Source organism: Apteryx rowi, unplaced genomic scaffold (assembly GCF_003343035.1).
Source record: "Apteryx rowi isolate R43461 unplaced genomic scaffold, aptRow1 scaffold_148, whole genome shotgun sequence".
Taxonomy (NCBI): Eukaryota; Metazoa; Chordata; class Aves; order Apterygiformes; family Apterygidae; genus Apteryx; species Apteryx rowi.
The window spans coordinates 555,228-564,060 of record NW_020447730.1 but is presented as its reverse complement, the minus strand read 5'-3'; the positions used below and the strand labels follow the sequence as shown (position 1 = coordinate 564,060).

Here is an 8,833-nt window from a genome sequence, read left to right as displayed (position 1 = left end):
GTCCAGTTCTGGGCTCCCCAACAAGAGAGACATGGACAGACTGGAGTGAGTCCAGCAGAGGGCTATGAAGATGAATAAGGGCCTAGAGCATCTGTCATACRTGGAAAGGCTGMGAGAGCTGGGMCTGTTCAGCCTGGAGAAGAGAAGGCTGAGAGGTGGATCTTAGTGTGTATAAGTATCTGAACGGAGGGTGTCAAGAGGATGGAGMCAGACTCTCCTCAGTGGTGCAGGCAACGGGCACAAACTGAAACACAGGAAGGTCCATCTGAACATGAGGAAAAACTTCTTCCCTGTGAGGGTGACAGAGCACTGGAACAGGTTGCCCAGAGAGGTTGTGGAGTCTCCTTCTCTGGAGATATTCAAAACCCGCCTGGACGCGATCCTGTGCAATGTGCTCTAGGTGACCCTGCTTGAGCAGGGGGGTTGGACCAGAAGATCTCCAGAGGTCCCTTCCAACCTCAACCCTTCTGTGATTCTGTGATTCATTTTTCTTCTTTCTAAAAAACAAAAAGTTGGTAGTTATTTTTTTCTAAAATCAGTGACGCGTTCTTAAATAAACTGAACACAGATTAGATGTAAGACGAAGAATTATTATCTGATGTATATTATTATATGAAATAGTTTTTCCATGTAAGCTGTTCAGAATTATTCCTCCTTTCCTGCTTATCTGGTTTTCAGTTGTTTTCCCCCATAGTGCTGTTATTTCTGTAGAACTTCATGGATGATCAAGCAGGATTCACRAGTGCCAAGGGTTGTGGCTTCTGATTTAATCAAGTATGACTAACAGTTGGGAAATTCATGATTATTTGTCTGTTTTAAACCTTTGAAGTTCTGAGTCACTGTTTGGGAGTTTCCTGCTGAATATTTATAAGTTCTCGGAGTGAGCTGACTCAGTGTGTTTTTTAAAAAAGCATTGGTAATCCCTTTAAATGTGTGCTAACCGCTTACATTGGAAAGGAAGTAGCATCCAAAACAGAATCAAAATAGTGATTTAAAGGTCAGACACTGGTTACCTTAAAAAAAAAAAAAAAAAAAGCTATATATTGCAGGAAATCTGTTAAGAATTTGTTTAGGTCAGTTCACCGCTGGGGATCACTAGGGAGACAAGCGATCACATGACAGAGAGATTTTTGCTGGAGTTTTTACGTGTGTAGTTAACTGCTGGAAGGTGGGGAATGCACTTAGTGTCCTCCGCTCTCAAAGAAAGAAAGAAAAAAAGAARGRAAGAAGGAATYGGAGATTGACCTTCTCCTCTTYACACAGAAAGGAGATTTTCTGTTCRTTCTCCTTTTAGAAAATGGAGAGCTCTTCGGATATTTTAGCATACGATGGTTTCAGATGGTTCAGATGGTTTACAGCTTAGATGCTGGAATTAGATCTGTCAAGTTGCCTCCYGGAAAAGATCTTTGAGTCAGCTGATTAATTTTCTCATTAATGGTAAGTTATTGGACCTAATTGTAATCACTTCTAGTTAACTTTCCAGAATCTGTTGTGTTGGATGGGGGAAAAAAACTAACAACATATAATAAGCTTTTATTTTGGATGTTATTTTTATGGGATATTCTGTTATTTTTAGACCCTAAGTGATCTGTGTGAAGAATACAGGTGTGTGAGTAGTCACRTTGCAGCTTGGAAGCAGCGATGTTGCAAGTATCGCCCGAACCGCGCGATCGTGCTCGGAAATCAATCATGAACCCATCCTGCACCATAGTCTGACACAGAGAGTCCAAATCATCGGTGACTAGCCCTTTATAATTCGTTATTTCTGAGAAAACATTCTGTGATAGCTTTCATCTCTTTGAAGATCTTCCGTTTTTGTAAAACCTGTTTCTGCTGTTGTGACACTTGTAGAATTTAAAGTTTATTCTCAGCCTTTAGGACTCTTTGGTGCAGTTGGGACCAGGAGCAGGCAACGGGGTTGGGTCTCATTGCCACGGAGCATGTTTACTTGGCTGAATTACGGCAAAATGGGATCAGTGAAGGGAGGAAATGAATTTTAGTGTTGTCTCTACTTCTGATTTGTATCTGCAATTATCTTCTTGTGTTTACACAAGAGCTAAGGCCATATTCCTTATATTGAGAAAAAATASGGGAGGAAATCACATACACTGCATTTATTAAGCCCTGTATGTTTTAATAATWTGAGTGAATGCTTGGTTGCTTGGCATATTAACTTTAGGGTGGTGTGCCCAGTGAAAGAAAGGAGATGCATTAGAATGGAAAGCGTTGCTGTTTTGCAACTCTAGGACCTGATTTCTAGCTAAACTATAGTACACGTTTAATTTCTGAAGTATTAATCCCTGAAAACTGATTTCACTTTTTGCATASTATTCATTTCTATCATTGTATTAAATAGTAGCTTAAAAGAAGTCGCCGTATTCATTCCAGTTAAACCCCTTTTCATTCCTTATTAAATAAGTGATAATTTTAGCTCAGTAAGTTTACTGATTGTGAAGCTGATAGAGCTACTACAGCCCGTGTTYCCAACCCAACTAGCAGCTGAAAAATCTGGAGTACTCAGTCTTCCATTGTTATATGTTAACGGCTGTGCTAAATAAACAGATCTATTAAGTCATTCAAGTAGTCTTTTCTAAACCGCTTTTTTTTCAGTTACTGATGCTTCTTAACAATCACGTAATTTGGCTTCTCTCTCCTGATCGCAGGAATTCCTGAAAGATTGATCTAGGATCATTTAACACAAGCATGCCAAAGAGCTTGGATGTAAAAAACTGATTACTCAGTGTCAAGTGTTTTTTATGTGTTCTGATTTGTTCTGATTTGCTAGATGCATACATAATTTTTAAGGTGCTTCTGCAATTGCAGGGGAGCATTTGTTTGGTCATTTGAAGGTGTGGATGTGGTTACAGCAATATTCTGAATAAAAATAAGCCTGTAAGACCAGAGAATGGGAGTTGAGTTCTTCGGGAGATCTTTTGTGCATGGTGTGCCCTTTGTATGGGATGGGTTTATGTATTAGAAGCTCTGAATTTTGCTTGCTTGGGTGACGGGAGAGTCCTGGACCTGTATCTGGCTATATGCCCTAGGGGAATGCCTGTGACTGTCTTCCTTCTTCCTCTGGGATTATCTTCTAATACTTTGGTATTTTAAAAGTTTGCAAATTTTGAAAAGGTAAGTTTCATATTGTCTGTCATTGGGGAAGCAGAGCAGCTGATATATTTAYTTTGCTCTTACTGCTGTGTGTAGCAAAAATAGAAATGTAACAACAGACTTCACGATAATAGGGGGTATATAGATTGAGATATCGTTAAAATGTTTTTTTGTGGAGGGCAGTCATGGCTAGCAAACCTATCAGAGCTCTTTGAAGCGTATGCCGAGTAGGTGAACAAAGGAAAATTTGTTGATACGGCTTGCTTTGATTCCTGAAACGCTTTCAGCAAGACTCGCACAAAAGGCTCTGAAAGGAACAAATATGCTATGAGATAAAAGCGAAGGTCCTGCCAYGAGTCAGGAGTTGATTAAAGGTAGGATAAATGGTCCATTTACTCGCTAAAAGGTGGTCTCCAGCGTAATTCCATAGGGATCTGTCTTGTGCCTGTGCCATTCAACATACTCAGGAATGATCTGGGCATTTGGGTGACTAGCGTTGTAATAAAGTTTATCAAAGGTAGCAGATACGAAATCCAACCTTTAAGGGTTACAGGATAATCCTGTGATAGACRTGTGGTGTTAAAACTTCAAGTGGAGATCAACATTGATCAACACGTGCGTTGTAAAGTAATGCACGTAAAGAAAAAGCTGTCAGCTTCRAATACACAGTGATGGGCTCCCAGCAAAGAGACCTCGGAGGTATGAGATGTTCTGTGATGATGTAAGCTCAATTCTTAGCAGTGAAAAAGGCAAATAGAATATTAGGRATAATATAAAGTAAGGGAACTGAGAGCAAAACAGAATGTTTCTTCTGTGTTTATCCCGCTTGTTGTGCAGTCGAACTCTTTTCTTGCAAAGGACATGGTAGAAGCAGAAGAGGAAGAGAAGAGGGATGGRCTACTGTTGAGGAAGTGTGAAGCAGAGTAGAGCTGTTCAGYRTGAAAAAGAAATAACGGAAGAACTTGGTGGTGTCACCCAGAGATCTCAGGTTGTTGCTACAAGTGTATTCTGACTTGGTGGTGGTGTAGCAATCACCTTGTTGGATGGGAGGCTCTGAGCAGAAAACTTGCGCTCACACTTGCTAACTCTCACRCTCTCATACTGCTTTTTAAAATTCTAATTTACTTAACCCAACATATATGCTGAATGATAATACTTGATTGCTGAGCCTGTCRTAGCAAACTCGAAGTTTGAGTAGCAGCTCCAAAAGCAGTGCTCTTGCTTTCTCTCCAAAGGGAGAGAGGACCTGCACGTGGATGAGAAGCAACATTGGTCAGATGTGTTGTTCTTAATGTAGGTGTCAGGTCTGCAACACTTCTTTGTGTTCTTTTGCTGCTGTTCCTTTCGGGGCGGTGCCTGCTTTTATCCTTGTTACTATGTTCTCATGATATGTTGGACACTTTACATATGCTGAATGCATGTTCTTTATTCTCGTTGTTGTGCCCTAGGTTTGGGTCTAACCACCTCTCACGGCTGCACACCTTTAGTGACACGGAATTAACTGAGTGTTGATGATTTGTATTTTTCCAGTTGGGGCCTTTGGTATCATCCTTTGCCTGTACCTTCAAGGCATCTGCCAACATCTTGTGCTCTTACTCTTGGGGACCCTGCGGTGAGCTGTAAGAACAGGTTTCAGTGAGGAGAGGCATTCGCCGATGCATCGCTGCAGCTTCTGTGCAGCACAGACGTGTTGCATAGCGGTTGCTGGGAGAGCCAGGCTGAGATGTTGGTCTTTGCATGGAGAGTGTTTCCCCTTCAAAGGGCGAGGGGGCGATGGTTGTTCATCAGCATTGATCTTCAGGAGTGCTATCTGAATTTACTCTGCTTTTCACCTTCCAACTTCAGAATCAGGGCGAGGATTTTGGAATTAGAGAAGTTATCGAAGAGCACGCGTGATGACTGGCGCCTCCATTCCTTCAAGTCCGCATGCAAAGAATAGGAAACAGGGGTGCATAATTTCTGAGCACACACTTTTCTAAAAGGCTCTGCGGTTTAGTGTCCATAGACCCCAAACTCTCAATGGGAACCTTCCACAGCCACACTCAAAGAATAAAAATTACTCATATGTAAATTATGTCTAATTTCTCATCCATATCTCGTCCGAGACTCAAACTCCATGATAACTGAGGTCAGGATCGTGTGCATCTAAGTTGACAGAGGCAATTCTGAACATGCATCAGCCGCTTTGGTGTTTGGCTGCCGTATTACTGCCCTGGCAGCCTGGATGTAATTTGCCTTTAATTAAAGAGAGCAGATTTCTGTGATTAATATTACAGGAAGAAGTTTATATTACATTTCCTTAGTGTTTTCAGAGGGGAATTGAACTTTAAGGGGGAATACTATCCGGAGGAGTAATGCTATATACTTTCTTTTACATCTCCTGTCTTTTGGAAATCACAACTTGTGTTCCACCTAAGGAATGCACAGTGCAGAAATTGTGAATAAGGAGCTGCAGCAGCCAATTAGAAAGTGCATGGCTGAATGTGAAATCAATACCCTACAATAAAAGATGCTTGTATTTGATCTGTTGATCTGTATATGTTTGTGAGAGTGACCTTTGATTCACCCTCCCGGTGGATGTGCAACGCCTATAGCATGCCTGCCTTTAAACTTAATGTTATTCTGCTCACATCTCCATTCTCATTATAAACAAGGCTATTTTTAGCCGGCTCACATTCAGAATATGCCTTGCAAGCTTAAGGGGGATTTACTGAGCTCCTGTGTGTATTCACTAGGGATTCCTTGTGGAAGCTTACTGATTTAGGGTCGGGGAGGGGAAAATGAACTATTTAATTCACAGCATATGCCTGCAGAAGCTATTTTTAGCTTCMGCTACTTTTCATGGCCGTTGTGCTATTTTTACCAAGGGATGCGGCAGTTTCATTGTTCAGTGCCTTAACTAGACATAAATGCAGATGGATGAAGCTGGATAAACATTGGTGCACTGCAAGTCCTGCTGCTAAAATTCGGTGTGTGCGCAGTAGGCGTACTTGAGTAAAGCTGCACTACAACCTGAATACAAAAAACAAGTATTTCTCACCTTGTTTCATAGCCTAGGCATGTAAATTCACCTGAGTAACATGCTAAAATTTATACTTAATCTTGCTTTAGACTAATGAAGTAGTGTAACAGCAATAGCAATCTGGGCTTAGTTTGTATTTATATATAAAAAGGATTTAATTTACTATGGTGGCACAATATTTATTTTATTGCCAGTCGGTTATTAAGAATTTTATCATAGCTTTTGTAATTGCCATGTATATGCTTAATGGTAGGCACAGGAAAAAATGAGTACGGAGGATTCTTGCTGCAGTTCAGTCCCCCAGGGTGATTACATGTGCGTATCCATTTTATAATGCACGTGTCAGGGATGCTGCTATTGATTACTGTGCTATTTGGTGCTTTAAGGAACAGCGTCTACTGGGACAGTGTTTTCTATTTGGGGGAAAATTAGTGATTCTGCCCTGATCCACCAAGTATTCTGTAGATTTGGGTTAGTCTCATGATTTACATTCAGAAAAATGGACAGGTACTTTCTGTCCTATGTTGACTGTTTGATTTCTCATAAAAATGCAGAATTTATTTTTTTTTCAGCTGTAATGGAGAATTTGAAAAGAACACGAAGAATTTTGTATCTTTTAGAAAATACAGAAAACCTAAGGTATATTCTGTGTTTCAGAAAACCAGACACGTTAGCCCTAAGTGAATAGACTAATATTCTTCAATGAGAGACAGAACAGTGAGTAGATCTCTTTCTGCAAAGTCGCATAATGTCACTGTGCACTCTTTCCCACAAGTAATTCCTTTTAAAAATGCGATTTGTGATAGAAGTTAATTTTTGTGAACCATGATACGATGTTTTCTACAGATGGAAAAATTTTGTATATTGTTGTTCGTGTGTTGCACTTCTGATCTTCAGTTCTTGTCCTGGACCTTTCTCAGGCAGCCTCATAACTGTGCCAGATACTGGTGGTGTTCCCTGAAGACATAAGGGGAACTAATTTATTTTTGCTTCTGGAGTAACATTGGGCTTGAAAGAAATTGAGGTGTAAAGGGTAATCACAAAGCACATACCCCACTGCTCCCCCAAATTTCCTTTCAAAACCAGTATTTCAAGTAAAGGAAGGGCTCAGGGCTTGAGGGATTAATGTGGATTCCTCCATGGAGGAAGCTTGGAAGATGAGATCAGCTCTGCGGTCTCCGTCTTGCAGTGCGAGACCGGTCAGAAGAGTCAAAGCTGAGAAGCGTGCTTAGGCCAGGCAGCCTAAGGTATGTTGGGAGAGCAATCCGATTTCGGTAACGCTGTTCTTTGCCTGCCTTTTGTCAACAGACAGCGATGGAAACGTGGTGCTACTGACATTTAGCTGGAGCCCTTTTTGATTTGATTTGAGATTTTTGTCGTGACCGTGAGAACTATGGTCTAGCTGGTCAGCAGTCTCGCTTTTTCCTGTTTGGTGGTGTGTGTGTGCTTGTGCCTTTCTTTTTTCTTCCTGTTTTTTCTTCCCTGAGAACAAGCGGATCAAAGGATATTCAGCTTCTGTACGCAAAAGCACCTATTACTTCTCTCAACGCTGCTGTTAAGCCTGGTTTTTATACAGACTTTATCCTTTGTCAGGTTACCACGTGAAATCACGGATTGTAGACTCGGCGATAGGAGAAAGAAGCAAAAATGACAAGTATTTTTCTTTTGTTAGGCTACTGTAAATTAAAACTCATGAAAGCGCTAATTTAAATCAATTTTGTTGGCCGGATGATTACATTGACATAGTCCCAGTAGATGCTGTTCTTTAAGGCCCCAAATAGCACAGTAATCGATAGCAGCATCCCTGATAGATGCATTATAAAAAGGATATGCAAAGCCACAGGCTCATTTAAAAAGCATATACACAGGCAGAGAGGTATTCTTTCTGAATGCCATCTCACCTGACTGTTCCTTCTGGCCTGAATTTTTTCATGAGACCAGGTCCAAACTTGGAGACAGCCTGTGCCTGCACGAAGCAGCCCGAGGACTGGGAGCTTCACGTGCTGCGTCTGGGTCCCCTCGTCCTCGGTTTCCGCTACCTGAGCATCTCCTTCTCCCGCCTGCCGCTGTGGGCTCCCATTCTCGTCTTTTCCCGAAAAAGATTCATCTGTGTTCAACGTACAGCTCTTCTGCGTGAATTGTGGTGCTGTTTGGCTTCACAATTTCAGGTCAGAACTGAGGAACCTCTGGCGTCTGGATAAAATTCAACCACGTTAACAAAGTTTTCTCAGTTTGGTGATGGAAGTTTGTCTCTTAACTGCTCAGGACAGAAAGAAAAAGTGAGGAATTGCCACGAGGAAGATGACCATAAAGGAGCGGGATCGAAAACTGCAAAGAACTCCATTAAACAAATTCAATCACTGATCCTTCCAATATTTGCAGAGAGCTTAGTATGAACGTGCTTACCCGTTTTTAGCTCTTTTTTTGTTTTTTTTTGCAGGCTGGATGAATTTTTTTATATTGTGTGGCTAGTCAATATTTCTTGTTTGAAAGTCAATATTTCTTGTTTGAAATTAAAAAGCCTAATAGAAAGGGAGAGAAATGGCCAATTCATACCGCATTTGCTCGCGGCCGACCCGATTAGTCGTGTGACATAGCTGCTGTGCGTTTCAGCGTCCGCTGCAGTAAGCTGGGCTTGTTGCACTGAAATGTATCTGCAAGGAGAGCTTTTATTTCTGTTCCGATTGGAAAGTGGGATTTATT

At 41.2% G+C, this 8,833-nt stretch overlaps 1 protein-coding gene across 13 annotated transcripts in view; it reads left to right on the top strand.

The window, feature by feature from the left end:
- The window catches only part of TRAPPC9 (trafficking protein particle complex 9), a 460,967-nt gene that overhangs the window by 155,664 nt on the left and 296,470 nt on the right, over window positions 1-8,833 (top strand). The gene's annotated exons all lie outside the window — the stretch shown is intronic.